Below are 17,379 nucleotides of genomic sequence, written 5' to 3' on the forward strand. Positions count from 1 at the left end.
TTATGGATTGTAATGCAAATATCTGGGTTTTCCGATGGTCTTAGGTGACCCCTGAGAAACAGTCATTTAACCTGCCTCCCCGCGCCCTCCCTCTTCAACCCCACCAGCCCTGCCTCCAGGGCGTCCGAGGCCCGCAGGTTGAGAACTACTGGTACACAGGACCTCCCCACATGGCCGACAAGTTAGTTCTTTGAAACTTGAAACGCTTGATCCCAGCCCAGAACATCTTCACACAGTGAAGCTTAAGTTGTTACTAGAGGACTCAGAGTCCAGGCATCTCTGCAGAAACTGATAAGAACACCAAAATACATTTGTCCCCTCTACCCAGCAATTCTGCCATCAAATGTGGGATTTTCCGCAGCAAGCAGGACTTCAGGCCTCACCTTGGTTTCCTACAATTTAGCTTGGTTCTGACACTACCCACAGGTTAAGGGCTCTGCCTCACAAGGCTACTCCCCCCCCCCCCCCCCGCCCCAATCACACATGCTAAGTGCCTCAAATCTTGGGTAATTAGCTATGAATCAGGGCATCCCACAGGCCCTTCCTTAGCTCCATAATTTGCTAAAATGGCCCTCAAGGCTCAGGGAAACACTTGTCTTGCTATTACTGGTTTGTGATAGAGAATACAACTAATGATCGGTCAAATGAAGGAAGGGAGATAAGGCAAGGTATGCAGCTGGGCGGGCACACACCCTCCTGGGCACACACCCTCCTGGGCACCTGGGCATGCCCACAAACTCAGACCCATTGTTTCAGAATTTTACGGTAGTTTTGTGACGCAGGCAGGATTGGCATATTGCCTCCAAGTTCACTCATTGAACTCAGTCTCCAGTCCCACCTAAGAGGGTGGGGGATGGGACCGAAAGCTGAAAACTGCTAGTGACCACCATAAAGTGCATCTAGTCCTCCCTTCTCCAGTCAAGGTAGCTCATTAGCATACAAAAAGTCACACCTACCTCTCTACTGAACCCCAGGGTCTTTCAAGTGTCAGATACCAGAGAGACCAAGTAGGACAATGAAAGAAGCGTTTAGCACTGATCATGCCAAAACCTACAAGAGTCGCAGTAACTTCAGGGGGTGGGGCAGAGATCAAAACGTGTGCTTGTTACATCACAAGTGCCCAGCAGATGCTGAACCTTGTGACCATCTACTTCCTGGGGCGGGGAGGGTTCTCCTACACTGAAGAGTTTTTGATGGAGATTTCCCTAGACATTTTGCTAACCTGGAATCCTTTAAGGTTCAGAAAGTCTTGGTGTATCCTGCAAGAACCAAAACCTCCTTATTTTATCTAGGTGACCACTAAGGGGCACCAGAAGGGGCCTGGAGGAAGGGGAGCATGGCCAGACCTCTTGAATGTCTGTTTAGAGACAGCCCTTAGACATGGGCAGTGGTCAAGGAGGCTTCGGAGATGTCTGCGGTACACATCAAGCCACCCGCCCGTGTACACTGAAGAACAGCACCCTAAAGGCTGCGGAGAGGCTGGGGCGCAGCACCGTGGCAGAGAAGTTGCTTAGCATGCTTGCGGGTTTGGGTGAATCCCCCTAACACCGAAAAGGAAAACAAAAGTTAAAAAAAAAAAGAAGAGAGAGAGAGAGAGAGTTATAGGGCCTGTGTTTCAGTACACGGATCCTGGGGGCAGGGTGAAGAGTGAGGATTATTTGCGAAGTGTTCAAAGGTCTTTAGGACCGCCTGGCATTCGGCTGCCCCGGGCGTGTGTCCACAAACGCCCTTCTTTGAAAACGCTAATCATGGCCAGAGCTACGTGAGGGCTGGCATGCCCAGAGCGGTCCTGATGTGCTAGACAACTGTGCTGAGCACGCTACATACGCTCTAGCCCTCGCAATAATCTCATAATGGGAGCAAACAGGAGTAAACCATCACGATACGTGGACATGAAAATGGAAGATGTGGTAATGCAACCCATTACATCATATATTAACTAAAATGACAAAAACAGAAAAAAAAAAACAAAACAGAAAAAAAACCCACAATAAAGTAAATCCTGTGATCATTAATAAACTTGCTTTTACTATTTTACAGAAGAATCAATTGCTTTGCTGATAGCATTTAAAAATTTGGTTTGAACCAGGCGGTGGTAGCGCACGCCTATAATCCCAGCACTCTGGGAGGCAGAGGCAGGCAGATTCTGAGTTCGAGGCCAGCCTGGTCTACAGAGTGAGTTCCAGGACAGCCAGGGCTATATAGAGAAACCCTGTCTCGAAAAAACCAAATCCAAAAAACAAAAACAAAAAAAAAAATTTTGGTTTGAGGTCATCTAGCTCGTGAGCTTCAGAGTGGGAGTTTCCACCAGGGTCCGCCTCGGACTGGGTGTGCACACCGGAGGCAGCCACAGACGGTGTGGGAAGGCCTTGGGACGGTGTGAGCAGAAGAAAGCTGTCTGGGGCAGTAAGACAATCAATGATCAAAGGCTCGGCACTTCAGAGAACAGAGGGCTCAGGTCGTGCGGTGCGGTGCGGTGCGGTGCAGTGCGGTGAGGTGCGGTGCGGTGCGGTGCGGTGCGGTGGCTGGAGCTCACAGTTATGCGTAGTCGAAAGCTGGAGCTGCAGGCAGCCACCTGATGTTCGATGTCTTGTTACAAAGTAAGGTTTCTGTGCTGAAAGAGAAAGTTGCCTGTGACAGACACGGGTGGTGACCTATCATAAACCTCTCACCCTTCACTTCCTGGGCAACAGAGCTTTTTTTTTTTTATTTCAAGACAAGGTTTCTCTGTAGATCAGGCTGGCCTCAACTTACAGAGGTCTCCTGCTTCAGCAATCCAGGTGCTGGTATTAAAGGTGCACACCACTATTGTAAGCCGTTTGTTTTGTTTTGTTTAAAAACAGGAAATCTACACTGTCTTGGTTCTTGCTTCTCCGAGGCATCCACCAAGTAGCTGTTCCCTTGCCAGTGACTTCGGAAGACTTTAGCCGGTATAGCTGTTACTACAATCCGTTCTCTGGGAGGAAAACAATGTCTGTGCCTCCTCCCACTGTCAAACCGAGTACAAGCTCACCAAAGTTTCTCCAGGGAAACCTATGAGCTCATTAGGTGTACTTACAGAGCATTGGGTGAGGGGGCGCAGGCAGAAGCAGAGGTTACCTTAAAGTAGCCACTCTGGAAGGCCATCAGGGATGATGTAACCTGAGGCCACAGACCAAACCACCTCCCCCCTCTTCCCCTATACCTCACCCCTCCCCCACAGCCATATGCAATTAGGGAACAGCATACAGCTGGTTGGGAGAGGTGGCTGGATGTTCAAGTTGAGGGTCCCCATGCCCTCTGCCCCCACTTTCTTCTATGAGGGAAGTTGGGAGCAAATGTCCCGATGATGGTGGCAGTTTGGCTCAGTGGCTAACATTACATATAGTCATAAAGACAATGAGTCCTTGGATAAGGGTCTCGTTCCTGTTGCAGATTCATGGCGACAAAGCACCCCACCTCCTCCCAGGCCCTGTGATGTCCAGATACAGTAGCTACCCTGCCAGCTCAGACAGAGTCCATCCCAGGAATGCCAGAGCCAGGGGCAGGAAGGACTTGGGCTCCTGGCGATGGAATGGCCGATTGCCTCCTGGGGGTCACTGATCCTGAGTTACTTGTCATGTGAGATGACAAATCTTCGTGGTGGGGGGCAACGGTTTGAGCCTTCTGTTTCTTGGGACTCAAACTCATTGCGACTGAATATCATCCAAATGTTTTTTTAAGCAGGGAGTTCCGGGGTTGACGTGAGCCAGTTCTAAAGATTATTCCCCAAGAGAAGGTAAAACAAGAGAAGCTGCCAGAGGAGAAAAGTTAGGATTCTGGGTGAACAGACATCTGAACGCTTCCTTTCCCTTCACTGAAGGCATTTGTGTCTGGGAAACGGGAGAAGAAAGCACACAGAGGTGGTGTGTCAACCCCGCATAATCCTGTCAGAAGAGTCCTGACTGCGCTCTGTCCTTTGCCATCAGAGCTGAGCAGACCTGGTTCCGAGCAGCTTTGATCTGGTGGGGGTGGGGTGAAAAGAATCGAGCAAAGTGTATTGAATATGCATAAAATGCATCCCACTGCTTGCTGTCCATCCTCTCCTTAAAGGGTAACCTAGGCTACAGAGGCTGTGGGTGTGGCTTGGTGGCCGAGCACGGACCCAGCACTTGTGAGGGCCTAGGTTTGACCACCAGCACCATTTACTTTTGAAAAATCTCAGCAGTAATATTTGTCTAGAATGTAAGTGATCCTGGGTTTGATTCCCCAGCCCTGCTCAACACTGTAGTAAATACATACTCACACACACACACACATACACACATGCATGCATACATACATACAGACACACATGCATATAGACACACATACATACATATACACATGCATACACACATACACACATGCATACACACATACATACATGCATGCATACATGCACACATATACACATGCATGCATACATACACACATAGATACATGCATACATACATACACATACATACACATACACACATGCATACATACATATACATACATACATGCATGCATACATACATACATATATACATTCATACATACATATACACATGCATACATACACATATATACATGTATACAAATATGTATTCATTCATTCATACAGGTATGCAAGCATACATATATACATACATTCATACATACATATATGCATGCACACATACATATATACATGCATACATTCGTACATGCATGCATACATACATATATACATATACTCATACATACATGCATGTATATATTTGTACATACATAATATGCATTCATACATACATGCATGTATACATGCATACATACATAAATTCATATATATGTGCATATATACATACATGCATGCATATATATACATACATACATTTGTGCATATGCACATGCATACATACATTTGTGCATACATACATACATACATACATACATTTGTGCATATATACATACATACATACATACATACATACATACTCTACCCTCTCTCCCTTTGTTCTCTCACACCCTCCCAGCACAGGCCCTTCTTTCTTCCAGATCTTCCCCACCTACACTTCCTGGCTGTCATTCTCCCAGGCCTCTGTCACACTAACCTCATTGTCTTCAGTCCTTGGTTCTCAAATGACCCCACACCCATGTGTCCTCTGAAGCCCAAAGCACTTCCCAAGGCTCCCCTTCCTCTTTTCTTCTGTTTCATCCACACAAAAAAAATGCACCTACTCCGGATTCAAACAAGTCTCCCCTGGCGCTTTGTTCTGTGTGCCCAGGTAGCCTGGGGACATCCCCTTCCACAGAAGAACCATCCAAAGCAAACCTCTGTGCAAGGGGAGCTTTGTGGGCTTACTGTGGGCGAGCACCTGGCTTTGCTTGAAGCCATTGTCTTCATCCGCTCCCTACAATCCACCAAAGCTCACAAATACTAAGATCCCTCCGGGGCCTAGCCAACTCTGGCATGGAGTCTCTGGGAGATATGAATGTATGACACTGTCTCCACACACAATTGCCACAATTATATCTCCCACCGGCTTCAGGGCTACAGCCTCCCTTCCTGGGTTGTCATCCCTGGGTCAGCAGCCTTAGCCTGCTGGAGTGGGCCTGCAGTGCGGGTCGAGGCCCTGAGAGGGCGGCCTGTCCTACTGCGCTTTGTCCTCAGGAGCTGCCTGGTTGCAGCTTCCCTTTGCAAAATCTCTCTCCTTCCTGCCAGAGCGGGTGAGCCCTGGAGGCTCCTCCCTGCCAGATAAAAGCAGCACGTTTAAACCTCAGGCCTCAGGCCTCAGGCCCCGTCTGGGGGTGCAGCTGAGAGGCAGAGAGCTTGCTGAGTAAGCACAGGGCCCCGGGTCTGACCTCAGCTCTTCGCACCCGAGGAGATGACACATCAAATCTCTGCAGAGAGAAAACCAGGGCTCACCCCCACTCCCACCCCTCCCGGCACATTTCTGGCGTGAAAATGGAAAGCTCACAAGGCCCCGCTCCTCTGGCTCTGTGTTCTCTGCCTACCCCTTACCTTGAGCGTGAAAATGCCCCCTCCTTGGGCCCGAGCTACACCTCAGGCCCTTCTCCTGCCCAAACCCTCAGAGGAGGCGTGACCTGCCAGCTGACACTTTGTCAAACAGTTTCAGGCTGTGGGAGCGCGAGGTGGGCGGCACCTGACAGCTTCCCTCAGGGCACCGCCTTGTTCTGCCCTTTCTGCCCAGCTAACCTGCCCCTCCTATATCTGTGCCCCATTTTGGGAACCAACAAGAGCCTCCTTTCTGCCCTCGGTGATCCACTAGGCTAGGAGCTAGACCTGACCAGTGTCTCTGGCCACTGGTGTGGTGGTGGTGGCGGTAATGGGGACCCCGATGAAGAGACAGACCAATTTTAGCTTAGGGCTCTGCTCATCTTTTTTTAAAAAGTAAGAAGAAAACACTCTTTGCAACTCTTGAGATGTAGAAAAGGCCCAACAAAGGGAATTGAGTCTGGTGAGGGATGGGGGGGGGGCATGGAGGGAGGGCGAGGGAGAAAGGGAGGGAGGTGAGGTGAAGTCTCCTCTCTAAACAATGTCCTGTCACCTTAAGGACTCTAGAGCCGAAGATTCTGGAAGCTTCTCCAAAAAAATATCCAGGGAAGGGGATGAATGAGCACTGAGAAGGGCAGAGAGGAAAGGCCAGCGCTGCCTAGCGGGCCCTGCTGCTCCTGGGTGCCTGCCTCACTCTTGCAAACCCAGCTCCCCAGGCCCTGGATCCAGAGGCCTCCGCCCTCTGTCCTCACTTAGACAGTTTTCTCCTCTACACCTTGCTTTGTCCTATCCCGCCTTGACACCAGCGTGAATTTCTCCTGAGAACTCCCGCCATGGTCCCTTCCTCAGCCGGGTGGCCAGGCCTCTTCCTCACACTTCTCTCCCCCACAGTGTTTCCACCCTCGCAGCCACCAGTCCCTCACTTACAGGTATCCGCTTGGGCCGAGGGTGCTAGGTGCTGATCTTAAACTGGCCGAGACCCTTGGATTCTCACGGTGTCGGGTAGTATACAGTCCAGTGAGGGAGGAAGACACTCACAAAGGACAAATACCCTCCAGACAGTGGGTATTTGGAGAATCAAGATGCTACACGGATGTACAAGAAAGGATGGTGTGAGGGACCGGAGACTGGAAGACGTTTGGGACGGTCTCTCTCAGGAAGGAATGTTGAAGATGAAGCGTAATATGAGGCAACTAAGACCAGAAAGACAGGTGGAAGTGGCAGTGTGTGTGCATCAGTGTGTGTGTGTGTGTGTGAGTGTGTGTGTGTGTGTGTGTGTGTGTGAGTGTATGAGTGTGTGTGTGTGAGAGTATGTGTGTGAGTATGTGTGTGAGTGTGTGTGTGTGTGAGTGTGTGTGTGTATGTGTACATATTTGTGCATGTGAACGCCCTCATGCACATGCTTGACTGCATGCATTCATACCTTTGTGCATGTATGTTATGCTTGTATGCACATGAGTATTTGCATAAATATGTCTTGCGTTGGGAGTGAGGGCAGGAGTCCCTGGTCAGGATGGACATGTACGTGCCCAAAGCCTCCACAGGGAAAGAGACAGGAGAAACAGAGTGTGGCGGGACAATGTCCCCAGTGAGGGGATGTGAGCCAGGAGAGTTGGGAAGGAAGAGCTGGGAGGAGCCACAGAGGTCATGGCCGGTGTCAGCCCCAGAAAGATGGGCAGCGCTTCATTTTTATACTGAACCCCACAAAACACCCAGCCCAAACGGGTGCCTGGGGGTGTTCACTGAACTAATAAAGCAGCAAGAACAGTTTAATCGAGAAAAGTTCAAACAGGGGAAGGGGGTGTGATGAGTGGCATGAAACCTCCAAGCCACCTAGGTAGTTGTGTCGCCCTGAGAGCCGTGTCACCCCTTAGCTGGCAGCCAGGAAGTGCCATGTCTGTCTGGCTATCGTGGGGGCAGGTTTGCAATGAGACACAGATGGCATGATTTGACTTGGTCACATTTACTTGGACAATTGTGCCATTTATCTAAAGCAGGCTTCACTGGAGGGGAGGGGAGGGGAGGGGAGGGGAGGGAGTGGAGAGGGGAGGGAATGGAGAGGAGAGTGGAGGGAATGGAGAGGGGAGGGGTGAAGACACCTGACCTCTGCCAGGCTGGGATTTAACTTGGCAGAAGGTTTGGAGGAAGGGACAGAGACTAGTCAGGCTCCATCTTGGCAGCCAACTCACCGAGAGGGCCTCTTTCTGCTAGTCCCTCTTATAAACGTCAAAGGATGGAATCATCTTAGAGTTGTGGAGGAAGGAGAAGACTGAGAGGAGAGAAAGAGTGGGGATAGAAAAGAGGGGGGTAGGTGGGTAAGAGGGAAAGAAGGAGAGACCGAGTGGGGGAAGGAGATGGTCTTAATTATCTCATGTGGACTCTAAATTAAAGAGCTATCCCTAGACAAAGGGGCTACGGTGCCACTGGCTGTGCTTGGGATCACGTCTCACCCGGTAGCTAGAACCTAGAACAAATCAGCCAGAGTTGAGCTGAGTCCTTGTCATTGCGTTGTCTCCCAGTCTCTCTCCTCTCCTTTCTCCACCAGAACTCCTGACTTTTAGCCTGGTGAAGGATTACCCGGAGTAGTGATTGCATTTCCTAGGCTGCTGCCTCTGTGGTTAAGGTCTAAGCTGCAGTCTGTAAGCAGGGCGATCACGGACAACCTTGGAGAAGTCAGCTGAGAGCATTGACTCTCAGGCCCGGGGTGGTTCATCCCCTAAGTGGCATCCATCAGGTGCCTGTAGGCACTTCTGCTTGTCACACTAGGGAAAGTGGACAGTGTACTAGCATTTGGTGGGTAGAGGTCACGGGTGCTGCTAAGTGTCCTAAAATGTACAGGACAGCCCTTCAAGTGGGACAGGACGTGTGTATCTTGTTCCTTCCTCTATATATTAAGTGTAGATGTGATGGTTGGATTCTGGGCTGCTATCTTAGACCATGAGATAAAAGTCACATTAGTGATGGATAGGAGTCTAGGTTTCTGATGACCCTGAATTTACCGTACTAGTGATGAACGGCTTATTTCCAGATTATGCCTCCTAATCTAGAATAAAGGTCTAGGTCACATGCAGCTGAATCTGATACGCCATTCTTGCTACTTCTTTATTCCCCTCAACCTGAACCAGTCTCTTCCTGCTCCACTCTGGCCACTGGTCTCTTCTTGTAGTACTTCCAGGTTTTGTCTCTGTGTCTATTAAAGAGCTGTGATTCATTTATTTCTAGTTTGGTCTACTTTTGAGTTCTTATTCTTGTTCCAAGACCCATCTTACCGAATCTCTGAGACTCCCCACGTCCCACCCCTTTCCAGATCCACAGTCAATCAAACACCACCGTTCTCCATTAGCTGATCCTATCAGTAGGCTGTATCACATTGGTTTCAAGCTCTTCTTTGTAGCCTGGTTTGCCATGAGGAGCCATATGAGGGTCAACCCACCAACACAGAAGCCTGTCGGAAAGAAACTGGTCTAGCCCTTGTGCTGTGTGAGCACCTGCCAGCAAAGTATAGCCTGGGTTACTTTGTTCTTGAGTTAATGACTCCATCCATTCAACCAATGTATCAACAGCTCCATGAGTCATGTTTGAGGCTAGAGCAGAGAATCTATTGGGACAGTACCTTGAAGGTCTTACTGCTATTGTTATTGGTTTCCACAGGTTAAAAACAAACTCTTGCTTACTAGGAAAAATCTCAGGGAAACGGGAAAGACTGGCCCTTCCATTGCTGTACTGGAGATTTTGATAATATACTGAGCACTTTACACCTGCTACTGGGAAGATGAGTAACCTGAATGTCTCTGCCATTCTACAAATGAATTCAGTGATAACAGCCATAGCGTACAGAATTGAAGAAATCATTTGTGTTTAACTATGACTTTTAGAACACAGAGGGTCATCTCAGCCAGCATATCTCCTACTAGTTATGACTGTGTAACAAGAGGTCTTAAAGAATAAATAGAAGAGAATGGATTATTTTGGAAAGAGAGTGAGAAAGTACTAATGAAGTACCATGTCCTTCAAACTAACAGATAAAAGTTAAATCTACTTCCAAATTTCTGAATCGTGACTGTGCCTTATATGAAGATGGGAGTTTCTAGCTCAGTCAAAGTAATTATGGAAAGAATCAAGTCATTTCAACTGTCTTCCCTTTCAGTGTGTTGATTGGAGAAGAGGGAGACAAATATAAGTGCCAAGTTGTACCCCAGCAGGAGCTGGGCCAGGAGTGATGGCATCGCTTGGGATACGCGCACCAGGGGCTCACATCTTAAGCAGAACAACTGTGAGTTTGAGGCCAGCCTGGGATCCATAGTGAGAGCTTGACTGAAAAAAAAAGTAGGCTCTAATATTATCGATATAAACAGTGTGGAAGCCAGCCTCCAAGACTGGCCTCACCCGCTGCTCTTCCCAGCCTTTACGGTTCCCCATGTACTGTGGCATGGTGGATACGAGTGAGGGTTTGTGACTTCTGAGGCTAAGTCAAAGGGATATTGTACTTTCTTATTCTCTCTCTCTCTCTCTCTCTCTCTCTGTGTGTGTGTGTGTGTGTGTGTGTGTATGTGTGTGTGTGTATGTGTGTGTGTATTCCTACTTTCCTCTGTCAGATGGATCTCTCTAGCAGATGCATATAGACCCCTATAGAGATGTCTATATGGCAAGGAACCGATATCTCCTTCCAACAGCAGTGTGAGTCATCTAGAAGGCAGATTCCCAGCTTTAGTGAAATCTTCAGACAATTACTGTCCTAGACAACTTAGAGAGTCACCCGAAGCGGAACCCCTCAGCTAAGCTGCTCCTTGACCCACGGCAACAGAGACGATAGATTTTTGTTTCAAGCTGCTAAACCCTGGCATAGTCTGTGAACCAACACTAAATCACCGTTCTCGGCTGTGGCAGGCACGTCAGTGTGTCAGCACCCCAGCGCATCCTCCCGACAACCTGAGAAGTAGAAATGATCTTCTGTACCCAAGCAGGGCAACAGAAGCCCGTAGTCCCAGTATTTGAGAAGCTGAGACAGGGGCATTAAAAAGCTCAAACCCGGGCTGGAGAGATGGCTCAGCACTTAAAAGCACTGACCACACTCTTCTGAAGGTCCTGAGTTCAAATCCCAACAACCACTCGGTGGTTCACAACCATCCATAATGAGACCCGACACCCTCTTCTGGTGTGTCTGAAGACAGCTACAATGTACTTACATATAATAATAAATACATCTTTAGGGGGGAAAAAAAGTTCAAACCCAGCTTGGGCAACGTGGTGAAATCCAGGCCGACCTTTACTACAAAGAAATCCAATCTCAAAAACAATCAGGGACAGGCAAGACAGCAGTGGACAACGGTGCTTGCTGAGCAAACCTAATGAACTCAGTTTGATCCCCAGTGGGAGGGAGGAAGGATAAACGGAACTTCTCTCTCTTAAGATGTGGGGAAAAAAATTTTTTTCCCAGTGTCCTACAGCTACCAACTCACCCAGCCCATCATTGTGCCCGATCCCCACCCTAAGCCAGGCATGTCTGAGACATTCTCCTCCTCTTTTCCCACTCTCTTCAGAGACTAGCCAGGCTTCCTCAGCAATAACTGGTCTTAACTTTAATGATAAGATTATATGATCCCAGGGTGGGGAATGGATGAGGTTTGAAAACTGCCGCTGCCTGCAAAAGTCCAGTTCTTACATAACTTGCCTGAGCTTGGCGGAGACAGGGTAAAGCAAATGGTGTTTGAAAACTACAGCGAGTCGGGCTGAGCACGTGGAATGCTTGCCTAGCGCGCACAGCAGCCGGTTCATCCTCACCACCATGTACCAGTGGGCTTGGTGGTGCAAGGGCAGGCCTGTAGGACCAGCAGTTGGAAGGTGGAAGCAGAGGGTCAAAAGTTCAAGAGCATCTTGGGCTACATAGCCAGGTTAAGCCAGCACAGGAAACTATTTCAAAAACAAACCGAGAAGTGATTCTTAAGAAGCAGCTGCAAATGAAGGAATTTTAAAATGGATGTTACTTCTAGTTAGATTATAAAACCTAGCCAGGTGGTGGTGGATGTGACTCATGCCTTTAATTCTTGCTGGGAGGCAGATGTAGGTGCATCTCCGGGTTCAAGGTCAGCCTGGTCTACTAAGTGAATTTCAGGACAGCCAGGGCTACACAGAGAAACCCTGTCTCCAAAAAAGAAAAGGAAAGGAAAGGAAAAAGGAAAGGAAAGCAAAAGGGAAAGGAAAGGAAAAAGAAAGTGACATGATGACAAAAACTGAGACAAGGGTCTGCTGGGGTCATCTGTGAGGTCTGCTGGGGTCATCTGTGAAGTCTGCTGGGGTCATCTGTGAGGTCTGCTGGGGTCATCTTGGGGGTCTGCTGGGGTCATCTGTGAGGTCTGCTGGGTCATCTGCAAGGATCTGCTGAGATCATCTGTGAGGTCTGCTGGGGTCATCTTGGGGGTCTGGTGGGGTCATCTGTGAGGGTCTGCTGGGGTCATCTGTGAGGTCTGCTGGGGTCATCTGTGAGGTCTGCTGGGGTCATCTTGGGGGTCTGCTGGGGTCATCTGTGAGGTCTGCTGGGGTCATCTGTGAGGGCCTGCTGGGGTCATCTTGGGGGTCTGCGGGGGTCATCTTGGGGGTCTGCTGGGGTTATCTTGGGGGTCTGGTGGGGTCATCTATGAGGGTCTGCTAGGGTCATCTTGGGGGTCTGGTAGGGTCATCTGTGAGGGTCTGGTGGGGTCATCTATGAGGGTCTGCTGGGGTCATCTTGGGGGTCTGCTGGGATCATCTATGAGGGTCTGTGGGGGGTCATCTGTGGAACTCTGTGATAGAAATGTGGCAAGGGGAAACAGCTGGAAGCCCTGAAAGACAGCCCCTCTGGCTCTAGGATCTTCTTTACCATCATCTCCGGAGCCCGGGGAAGGTCGTGACCTAGTTGAAGCCCCGTGCTCCCTCTCGTCTGGCTCACCCCGCAGCTGCTCTACATCCTCTGTATCCGTAACCTAACGATGTACTGAAGGGTTCAGGTGAACATCATTAGTGATAGATGTCTCCTTCCTCAGCCAGCAACCTCCTTCCGGTACAGCGCAAGGGGCCACAATTCCTCTAAGACCATGGAGGGGCCGCAGGGAGGAGGATCAGATTAATTCTGACATTTGAGAGTGGAATCTTGATATCTGCATAATATGGATTTAGAGCTAAGAAGAGAAGCCCTAGCAAAATAATGAGTTTTAACACCTGACCCAGCAGCCATTTCCTGTGCTTCTCTGCGCTCTTTTGTCTGCCGGTGCTGGTTCCCAAGGCTCCTCCGGGAGAACAGGCAGAGCATGTGTCTCCATCAGTGATCCAGAGGCAGTATATCACCACCAAGAATTCCTGGAACGATTATTGCTCATGGAAATCGTTTCCCAGGGACCAGTAGGGCACTCTGGCTTATCTGGGTGCGATGCTTGTCTAGTCTGGAAGACCTAGGTCAGGCTGGGCCTTAGTAACAGCTCACTGGCCCTCTGACCACGCTAGCGCCTCGGTTTCCCACTGCCGACTGCACTAGGTCCACATTTAGTCTGAATCAAGCCTGCTCCAACTCCTCTGCCAAGCCTGGCCTGCACTCCTGTCTGCCACATTTCCCCTCCTCCCAGTCTCCCCTCCCCCACCCCATACCTTCCACTAGGATCCATTCACCTCCATTTTTCTGCTCTGCTCTCTCCTCTCCTCCTCCCCACTCCCCTCCCCTCCCCTCCTCTCATCTTTTCTCTCTCTGTCTCTCTCTGAATTTCTTTAAAATTGTGTGTTGGGGGTCAGAGATTAGAGGACAACTTTCAGAAGTCAGTTTTCACCTCCAGCCTGTGGGTCTTGAGAACTGAACTTGGATCCTCCTCAGGGTTGGCCACGGGTACAAGCTAAGCTTTCTCTTTGGCCTGATAACTACGTTTCTTCACCTTTGACATTTTTATTCTCTTCCCTTTATTTGCATCTTGATGCTGAGTATAGTTCAGTTGCTTGCCTGGCTGAAACTTAGCACTTTAATATTTTAGGAAAAAAGTTCCAACTCTGAAATGTTGCTCCAGGTTTTATCTGCCAAGACACTTGTCTTCCAAAGTCCTTTGGGGTGGTCTGCACCCTTGTGGGTGGGAATCATGTACTTGAATAAATGGAAACAATTAGCTGTTAAAACTTAAGAGAAAAACTTTGGGGGAAACCTTGAATTTGAATCCCAGTGTTTTCAGGCAGAGGAGGTAAGTGGTGACAGGCTCGGGGCATGCTGTGTCAGGAGGGGCAGGGAGGGGTATGGCAGGGGCACAGGGAGTTGCAACAAGTTTAACTGATGCTGTATCTGAACTCTGTTTCTCCAGGACCTGAGAGGTCTTGCTTTCTTGATTGACAGATGAGTTGATATATTGATATAACAATATCAAAGCCAGCTGTCACATTTACATTGCGCCAGGACTGAGGTAAATTTTTGCAAGCACTAGTCCTCACAGCATTGTTATAGTTTCTCAGAGCAGGAAAAGAAGGCTCAGAATCACAGGGCAGTGATGGTACACGCTTTTAATCCCAGCACTAGGCAGGCAGTTTTCTGAGTTCAAGGCCAGCCTGGTCACAGAGTGAGTTCCAGGACAGCCAGGGCTACACAGAGAAACCCTGTCTCGAAAAACAAAACAAAACAAAAACAAAACAAAACAAAAGATGAAAAAAAAAAAGACTCATAATCAAGTCTTGAAAACAAGAGATGGAGTCAAGAGCCGACCATCAGTTCATGAGCTCAAACTCCTACCACATATTTTGTTTCTTCTTTTTTTTTTTTTTTGAGACACTGCTTTCTAAGAATTTATCTTTTGCAAATTTTACAATCAATATAGTAGTCTGTACTTATTATTTGGGGATTCAAGCTAAAAGATACCCAATTGCAATTTGTTACTTTTCATATGTTACCTTACATATGAAATTTATATTTACATTATAGTTATGCTGCCTCATATCCATAGGCTACACATCTCCCAGGGAATGTGCAGTGTCCTTGATGATAAGTTTATACTTTACCTCTCATAGTAGGCCTGTGTCATACCAAATACTCACCAATGTTACCCTCTAGAGTAAAGCAAAGCCAATAAAAATGGCTAGCAACACAGATCTTCAGAGATTCAGGAGGATGCGGAAATGCATCCAAGCTCACCTAGAACAATGCAGCAACTTGGAAAGAATCCTTCCGGACAAACATGAAAATATTACTGCATACCCCTAACGCTATCTATGTATGGGGTTCGAACACCCAAACAAGAGATTGTTGTTGAGTTACAGTTGTCTTGTCCAGAGGGAGGCGAGATCTCTAGGGAAAGACAGAGCTGGGCTGTGGAAGGCGACTGTAGCCCATGCTCTGGCTCCCCCTGCTGACAGGAAGAGGTTGCTTTTGTCCTTGTAGGAGTTCTCGGTTCAGCTCTATCAATTGCAGTTTATTCTATATCCCCAGTCAGCCCCTGGTTTATAAAGGAGAACTAACTCCCATTAAATTATTCTCCTCACATAACAACCCAGTACACATGCCCGTTATTTTTCTAGGATAGCACACCTGACTCTGGGAAAGAGACGCAATAAATTGCTTGGCGGCAGAGAATCACCGCATATGTGCTGTACGACCTTGATTGTCTCAAACGCTTCACACAAACATGGTTTCCCCACAGTCTCTGCTAATTCTGTCTCAGTATTGTGGTTCACAGAGACAATGCTTAAACCTCAGCCAGCGGAAGGAATCAACCTTGAAATGATTACCTGCACATCTTTCCTTAGCATATGCTTCTGTTCTCTTCCTCAGGACGTTTGAGTCTGAGTCACACTGGCTAAGCACGTGGATGACGTCTCAGAATTACAGATTTTGCACCGATGCCTTCAGACAAAATTTCTGTGCATGTTTTTCCGCACAGATTGTTGAGAATCTTTTTCCCTACTTGAGCTGTAAACAAATCTAAGAACCACTGGAGCACTTAAGCTGTGACCAGTGCGTGGCACATTGCAGTCACCAGTAAAGATACTATTTATACATAGCTGGTTTTATTGTATTACTCTATTTTAAGGCGTATCGCCCATTTTAAGAGGCATAACAATGTTTAAGGAACGTGTTCTTATGGAATGAAATCAGCCTGGAATCAGACAGAACTCTGTCACTGTTTGCAGATGCAATTCACCGTCAGTGTCGTTTCATGCCCTTGCTGGGTGTGCCAAAAAGACAAGACTGATCACTTTCTTTGGGCCCTTTTTCAGAGTTGTGTTTGCAAGGGGCAATTTTGAGAGATGAGGTAATGTCTCCCTGCAGAACAAAGAACAGGCTTGCTTACCGCTGACCATAAAACATAGTTGTTTCTGAGCTCAGCCATCCTCTCCTATAATGAAAACCATTTTGTATGCAGGCATGCATCTGGGGCTCATATGCCTTGCTCCTCAGAGAATCTGAGTTCAGGGAACCAACATAAACATAAGACCCTGGCTACTGCTATTGTTGTCATGTGTTCTGTCAATATCGATAAAGCCGCGAAAGATAATGTATTTGGCCCGAAAGGTAAAATAAAGTCTGACTCTTCACAGTTTGTCTCAGTCGCCAGGGTATTCTTGTGTGATTTAACTGCGGTTTTCCTTTCTATAACGGGGACGCTGATACTTATTCCTTATCATAAAGATGCCCTCCCCCACTGAGAATTCCCTCTTCCCCTTTAGCGCACCAGTGCCAGGCAAGGACCCTATCCTTTGATGCCCAATTCTGCCTGGCCGGGACCACCCCGTGGGCACAGCCTGATGCTGGTTTGGTGCAGAGGTGTCAGCGTCAGGTCGCGCCACGCGAGTCCTGTGCAGGCGGGACCGGGAGAGCCGCACGCTGATTGGAGCCGGAGCCTGGGCTTTTGTCTGGCAGCGGCCGTCGCATAGCAACCGGGTTTTTATTTAGCTAGTTCTCTTCGCGGGGCTTCGGGGGTCGCGCTGATGGAGGTGGGGTGGGGAAGGAAAATGATGACCCACGGCTTCCCACGCCGCCGCCGCTCACCTTCATGGTGACCCCGCCCTTCGGAGCAAAGAGGTGGCGGGGTCCGGCGCTGGCACCGGGGTGGGGTGTGGGGACCCCGCCATCGCGCTCGGCCGCGCGCCCTGCAGCCGAGGCGCTCGCTCCCGTGCCGTCCGCCTCCGGAGGCCGCGCACTCGGACGCGCGTGGGGAGCGCGCGGGCGTCGGCGGCTGCGCGGCGGCCGCTTCTCGGCGGCGTAGCGGCTAAGCTCCCGGGAGGATGCCTCGGTGCGGGGCGCGTCGCCCCCCTCAGGCCACCAGAGCCCGGATGCCTCCGAAATTCGGCTCTGGGTCTGTGGGGAGCGAAATGCAACCCAAACCCCGTTTCCCCGAAGCCCCGCGCAGATAAACACGCACAAGCACGCACACAGACGTCGTCTCGGCCGGCAGGCGCAGCCG

The sequence above is a fragment of the Apodemus sylvaticus genome, chromosome 4 (assembly GCF_947179515.1).
Source record: "Apodemus sylvaticus chromosome 4, mApoSyl1.1, whole genome shotgun sequence".
Classification (NCBI taxonomy): Eukaryota; Metazoa; Chordata; class Mammalia; order Rodentia; family Muridae; genus Apodemus; species Apodemus sylvaticus.